Source organism: Pteropus vampyrus, unplaced genomic scaffold (genome assembly GCF_000151845.1).
Source record: "Pteropus vampyrus isolate Shadow unplaced genomic scaffold, Pvam_2.0 Scaffold109, whole genome shotgun sequence".
Lineage (NCBI taxonomy): Eukaryota > Metazoa > Chordata > Mammalia > Chiroptera > Pteropodidae > Pteropus > Pteropus vampyrus.
This window is the reverse complement of record NW_011888890.1, coordinates 6,525,595-6,533,180: the sequence shown is the minus strand read 5'-3', so window position 1 is coordinate 6,533,180 and position 7,586 is coordinate 6,525,595. Positions and strand designations below refer to the sequence as shown.

The following is a 7,586-nucleotide window of genomic DNA, read 5'->3' as shown; positions in this document are numbered from 1 at the left end:
TAGCTATATATGGGGTTGTAAGTTATTATTATAGCTGGCACCAGAATACCTCAAAAGAGTACTCATTGCTTAGAAAAATACTGCATGTTTTAGATGTGGCAACACAAATAGCTTGTTTGTACACCTGTTTCCGAGGAAAAAAATATAAAGAAATCTACTAGATGGTCTGGAGTAGGATTCTCCCTGCAATAAGGAAGCAGTGAAAATTTTCTGGTGAGGGTGAATAAAGGACTTTAAAAACAAGAATGTCTCACATGCAACTTGAAATTAAGTGTGGTGATGTGATGAAACCCTCTCCTCCATCTCTTCCAAACCCTCAGTAGTGATGGCTCCCTACACAGAATCCCTATGTATATAGAAATCGTAGAGAGTATCTAGGTCTGTATTTGAAATAGTATAAGGAAACAAGCATAGGATGATGGCCAGACATCTATACTTGAGCCAAATTAGTGTGGACAGAAGGCAGAGTCATGACAACGGAGCCACTTTCCCACCTCCCATCTTAGGAATCCAAGGAAATCATGGAGAGGACGTGATGCCTCCACAGACATGGATTGGAGTTTTATCTAGCTCTGAAGCAGTTAAGAGGCCCTGGCAAACATCTGAGTTACATTTAATACATCAATATTGCCTAACCATTTGGACATGTAGTTTACAGCATGCATTTGTATATATATATATATATTTTTTTGCAGTTAACAAAGCTGATATTTAGGCATTTCGAGTGTCCTTAGGCACATTTAGATATTCAGACATATCTGATGCAGTGACTTGTTCATGAAATACTCTTTAAAAAATGAAAACATCGTGCACGGACAGGGAGAAAATATTTGCAAATCACATATCTGATAAAGGACTTGTATCTAGAATATGTTTTTTAAAATATTCCAAACTCAACAATAAGAAAATAATGAAGCCCCCCCACCCACCCAAAAAGGTGGTAAATTTTAATGTATAGTACACAAAATACACATGAACAGCAAATAAATACATGGAAGTTTTTTTGTGTGTATGTGGCTTAGATCAGATAATGAACATTAAATGGTTTTTGATATAGAGAAACCCATTCCATCATGAGGATGTAGCATAGCCACTGCCTTTCCTGAGATAAGTTCCACCAGCCATCCTGCTCGAGTTCTGTGTGTGATATACTCGAGGTCTGGCCAGCAATCTTGGCTAGTCTGGCTGTGAAACATATAGAGAGCCAGCAGTTGGCAGTAGAGTCAGAAGGTGAATGGTACCCAGAGTCAAACTTTGCCAATCGCAGACATTTTCCCTAAATCTGTCGTACCGATGCTTATTGACCTTTAAAAAATTTTTTATTAAATTTATTCTTTTGTCTTCAGGGTTTAAAACATCAAATTAATTGTCTAAACTCTCCTAGAATAGTCAGTTTAAAACAATCAAACTCTGAGATTGGACTAGAATTGCCAGCGCAGAAGAATACTCTCTTAATATAGTAGGACCAATTAATCACTTAACTGTTAGTGGACTTGGTGGGGACTACTCTATAAAATTGTTCACATCAAAAATTACCTCCAAATCAGTAAATTCTACTTCAATTGACATTCTATTTCAAAATTCCTGCTTTGCTTTATAATTCTCTGAGTAGGGAATCCTTAGGAAACCCAAAATAAATTTTTAAATTATATTCCAAACAATTAACCTAGGATAAGGAAAAATGGAGCTCACTTCAAAAGACTCTTTTAAGAAAATGAAAAGAAATGTCACAGACTGGGAGAATATACGTGCAAGTCACATATCTGATGAAGGACTTATATCAATACATAAAGAACTCTCAAAATTCAGTAATAACCGAAGAACCCAGTAGAAGATGGACGGGTGCTCCCGTGAACATGAGGCTACGAGAAGTGCAGAGCATGTGGGCCTGGCCTATAGCCTGTGGGCCGCCTGGGCACCTGCCAGGCCTGCCCACCATGGCTCTGGGGCCTGGGGGTGGGTCATCGGGACACTGCACAAGGGCCCCCTACCACTCTTGGCGTTTAATTTCACAGAGGAACATGAGTGGATAACATCAGAAAATGATATTGGAACAATGGGAATCAGCAATTTTGCGCAGGAAGCTTTGGAAGATGTTGTTTACTATAATTTGACTGAAGTTGGGACAAAATTGAACAAACAAAATGAGTTTGATGCTTTTGAAAGTGTTAAAGCTGCTAGTGAACTCTATGCTCTTCTATCAGAAGTAAATAAAATAAATGAAACCCTTGTAGAAAATCCAGGACTGTCAACAAAGCTTGTTACGAAGATGGTTGGCTGATCAAGATGACACTGAGTAACCCTTCAGAACTAAATGAACTAATAAGTAAAGAAGCATATGAGAAATACATAAAATCTATTGAAGATTGAAAGTGGAACTGCCCCTAAATAAAGTAGTATGAAACAACTTAATCTAGAATAGTGTTTTAAATTAGTGGTGGATAGAAGATTTAAAATAGCAACTTTTAGCAATACCGATGGAAAAAGAAACTACAACAATGTTACTGGAAGAAAATATCCCTTAACTTTCAATGACTGCAGATAAGCACAATATACATCTTTTTCACAATATCCAAAATTTTTTTAAAAATTATGGAATTTAAGGATAACATTGTTATCTTGAGCCTTATATAATATTGTAAGTTGCTTACGTCTATCTCTGGGTTTGGGTCAAAATGCTTAATGACCTTTCCATTGGAAATAATTGGCAGTGGAGAAAAGTTTTTTTTGTTGTTACAGTGTCAGATGACAAACAATACTGTCTTCATTTTGCAATAATCTGCATTTGCTGCTATTTTTATACAGTGAAGCAACAGCTTGGCAGGGAAACAAAGTTTAATAATAAAACATTAAACTTCACTTAAAAAAACACAAAAACAAACAAATAAAAATATGGACAAAAGATTTGAAAACACACTTCACCAAAGAAGATACACAGGTGGTTAATAGGACAGGAAAAGATCAATATCGTTAGTCATTAAGGACATGCAAATTAAAACCATAGTGAGATACCATTATATGCTTTTCAAGATGGGTAAAGTTAAAAAGACTGACCATGTTAAGCATTGGCAAGGGTGTGGAGCAACTGAAACTTTCATACACTGCTGGTGGAAATAAAACATGGTACAATCACTTTGAAAAAACATTTGCAGTTTCTTAAAAAAGTAAACATATAGGTACCATATGAGCCAGACATTCTGCTTGGTTATTTATCCAAGAGAATAGAAAGCAGGTTTCCATGCACAGACTTGTAAATGAATGTTTGCAGGAGCTTTATTTGTAATATCTCAAAGTTGGAAACAACTCAAATGTCCATCACAGGAGAATGATGATAGAAATTGTAGTATATCCATGTAATAGAATACTATTCAGTAATAAAAAGGAATGAATCCCCTGATACATGCAATAGCATGGATGAATCTCAAAATAATTATGCTGAGTATAAAAGGAGTACATTAAAAAAAGGAGTACATTCTGTGTTATCCCATTTATACAAAATTCTGGAAAGGAAAACTAGTTTATAATAACAGAAAGTAGATGGGGGCAGGTAGGGGCAGTGGGAGTGAGGAATAAGATGGAGGGAGAAATTACAAAGGAACACAAGGAAGCTTTTGAGAGGACATGGCTATGTTCACCACCTTGATTATGGTGCTGGTGTCAGGCGTTGTACACATATGTCACAACTTGTCAAAGTGCTCCTTTTAAATACGTGAAGTTTAGGGTATGTCAATTACACTTGATTAAAATTCTTAAAATACATAAATTAAAATGGGGCCAAGACATTTTGTGTCCCTTTGTCAGAATCAACATACTTTGTTTGATGTCCTAAGATCTCTTAATCAGATTCCAAAATAAAATGAAATCAGTAGACCCGTAGAAGGGAAAAATTATCTTACAGTCTAAGTTCATCATTGTCAGCAGTTAGATTGTTAGAGGTTTTTATGTCACATTTGCAATAGTTCTTCATACTGTGAAAGGTTCCCCATGAAACCAATTAGTATCTCCATGTGCTGAAACTATGAGAAAAGCCCAGAGCACTTTATATATTGCATATTGCACTAACTGCATTTCAATTTGCAGAATACAAAGCCCAGTGCACAAGGAAACTATTTTTTATTTTTTTTATTGTAGTAAAATATATGCAACATCAAATTTACCATTTTAACCATTTTTAATTGTACAGTTCTGTGGTATTAAGTACATTCATATATTTGTGCGAACATCACCACCATTCATGTCCAGAATTTTATCTTCTCCAATTAAAATTTTGTACTCATTAAACATTAATTTCCCATTTTCCCCTCCCTCCAATCCCCGGCAATCACCATTCTATTTTCTTTCTCTATGAATTTAACTACACTGGGTAACTCATATAAGTGGAATCATACAGTATTTGTCCTTTTGTGACTGGCTTATTTCACTTACCATAATGTCTTCAAGTATCATCCATGCTGCAGCATGTGTCAGAATTTCCTTCCTTTTTAGGCTGAACAATATTCCATGGTACATATATATCACATTTCATTTATCTTTTTATCCATTGATGGACACTTGAGTTGCTTCCACCTGTTGGCTATTGTAAATACCGCTACTATAAACACAGGTGTACAAATACCTGTTTGAGTTCCAGCTTTCATTTCTTTTAGGTATATACCCAGAAGTAGAATTTCTGGATCATATAGTAATTCTATATTTAAATTTTTGAAGAATCATCGAAGCAACTTTTTAAAAGTTATATCTTCATAATGCAGATATTTGTGATCATCGTATAATGCAAACACAATAATAACAGCTACATTTCTTAAGGACATGTGTTCTGCAAGGGATTCTGCTAAGCATGTTATAAATATACACCATCTTATTTAATCTTCTTTAGAACCCTAGGAGGAAAGATCTCCTTTCTACACATAAAGAAAATGAGGCTCCGTAAGTGTAAATAACTTTCCCAAGTCTAAAGTTGGTAAAGAACAGAGACTATTTGGAACCAGGGACCATACTCTTAACTACCTGTAATCATCTGCTATCTCCCAAATGTTATTTTTATCCAACTACATAGCACTGAAGTTGTGATTTAGAGAGGAAATAAGAAACTCTATGGCCCAGTGGCTCTGGCTCCTGGCTTTGCTCCAAGTGCCAGTAGGGACCTTCTTCTGCAGGAGGGGCTGCTCTCCTCACTTCGACAGCTGTTTCCTTTCCACTCCCATTCAGGAAAGGACTCTCTCTCCCTTTCTCCAGCGAGATTAGGAAATTCCCATCTGCTCCCTTGACAGACTCTACAGAGGATATTTTCTCATAAAGCGTTTTAGCGGCAACTGTCTGAACCATGAGTCATAGTTTTCCCTGGCAAGGCTGCATTTCCTTCTCTCGACCACTATGTTCTTATCCCATACTAGCTCTGTATGCAGTTTCCTTTTCAAGTCTGGCACCAGCTGCTTTCGTTATCTCATAGGAATGTTTAAGAACCAAATGGCCTGCGTTGTTTCATGAAAGCACAAAAATTTCTCTTTCTCTTCACTTTTAAACTTCTTGGCTCCCCCACCTTTTTTTGTTGTTGTTGTAAAAACCTAGAGGTAAAATAAGTAGTTTTTAAAGTTGAAGATGACCGACATCCAGAAATGCATGAGTTAGAAATCTATGAATTTAAAAGTCCAAATACTAAAACAAACATGTTTACTCTACTCCAGTGGTAAAAAGCATAGGACATAGGAGATGGAATTAATATAAACGTCAGTGCTAATGTGAGTTCTGCCATTTTTTAAGTGTGGGATCCCAGGCAAGTTATGTAAATTGGAGATAATCACACCTCAAAACCTTGTGGAATAAAAGATATGCATGACATGATCCAGCACAGGGCCTTGCCTATGGGAGAGGCCCAATGTTTAACTGACTTACAAGTGAATAAAAATTGTAGAAATTTCTCACACAAAGTTAGGTGGGCTTCTGGAGCACTCTTTCCAAAATCTCATACAAAAAGCAAGTCCTAAATAAGTGAATAGTTGATAAAGGTATTGCTCTCACAATAGGATATAAATAAATGCAATTTTCACCAAAGTCATATTTGTAAATATCAGAAAGGAATATTCAGCATCTATGATTACCAAACATAAATAAGACATTTCTAAAATTTCAATTTCAACCTTTCTATAAGTGGCCTTCGGAAAGTTATTTAAGAAGCGTGACCAATTGTTTCACAGATCTTTGAAATGTCAAGAAAAAAGATGGGTAAGGGAAACAAACTGTGGGAAACAATGAACAGGAAGAGGAATCAGTCTTTGTTGATCTCCTATGTTGTGTCTGAACTCTTTTTATATATTACATTGGACATCTGTTGTTGCCTGCCTTGCCCACCTGGTGTCAGGGCCACAACCTACAGCTGTGGGAATGGGCATTTGACCCAGACTGGGCAGCTGAGAGCACTGGCATCTTACAGTGATGAGTCAGGAGGAGATAAGTGACTCAAACAGAGGCCATGAGAGATCAAGCAGAACTATTGCTGGAATGCTGGGGAACAGGGCGGTCTCTGTCTGCAGTAGTAGTGGTTATAGGTACCTGGTCCAGCGTAAGCCTGGAGGCAGGCTGGCCACATTCAGCTGCACAGCTTGTGCTCTGAGCACCTTTCTCTGGCCAGCCTGGTTTGTCCCACAATGGAAGAAATGCTTAAGGATAAAGCCAACTCAAAGGAAGGGAAAGATAGACAAATTCACATTCCTGAAAATACTGTTCCAGCCACAACTGAAGCCAAGTGAACTCTTAAAATGTTTAAGTTATTTGAGCCTTGATATAGGATTATAGGGGACTGGAAAATATACTAAAAAATCCAGACTGACCTCTCCCACCGTTTGAAGCAACCCATCTGCAATTCCTTCACCTTAAATTTTGTGAAAGGTGATCCAGATTGGTCTGCCCATCCTTAGAAGTGTGGGGAGGTACTCACAGCCCATGCCTGACTGGCTTTTTCCTTGTCCTTCCTGTATGACATGATGTTTATGTACTAATTAAAGTAAGTGACTTATAAAGCTGTCCACGGCCTCACCACTGAATGCTTTAGATTTGGGTTCAGCTAAATCTTTTCAGAAAGGGATTCAGAGTTAAACTGTCCTTTCATTTCTATTTAAAAGCTATGTCTTCTCGGAGGCACATAGTTTTGTCCCCAGATACAATTCAATAAACATTTCCTAAACGTGCAATGCATACCAGAAACTGTGCTAAGTACTGGACTTATGTGAACAAGCAAAATGGAGACATTATCCTCAAGAAGCTCATTTTTAAGAGACAGAAATAGATAAGTATATGACTAAAAATGATAGCATAATGATAAATGCCATTCTAACAAAATGAACAATTTCCTATAGAAGCCCAGATTTGTTCTGACAGGATTTGAGCAGCCTTCACAGACAAGATATTTGAACTCAAATTTAAAGAGATAGTAGCACTTAAAAATGAAAAGATTGAGAGAGAGGGGATTTCAAAACAAGACAATCTGAACAAAAGAACAGAGTCATGAAAACACACGGCCTGTTCAGGGAATGTCACCAAGTAAGTGCAACTAAAGGACAGGATGGGGTAAGAGCAAGAAGGAAACGGAG

At 37.1% G+C, this 7,586-nt stretch overlaps 1 pseudogene; it reads left to right on the top strand.

The window, feature by feature from the left end:
* Positions 1–1,856: 1,856 nt before the first annotated feature.
* Positions 1,857–2,370, top strand: LOC111743202 (annotated as a pseudogene).
* Positions 2,371–7,586: the final 5,216 nt, after the last annotated feature.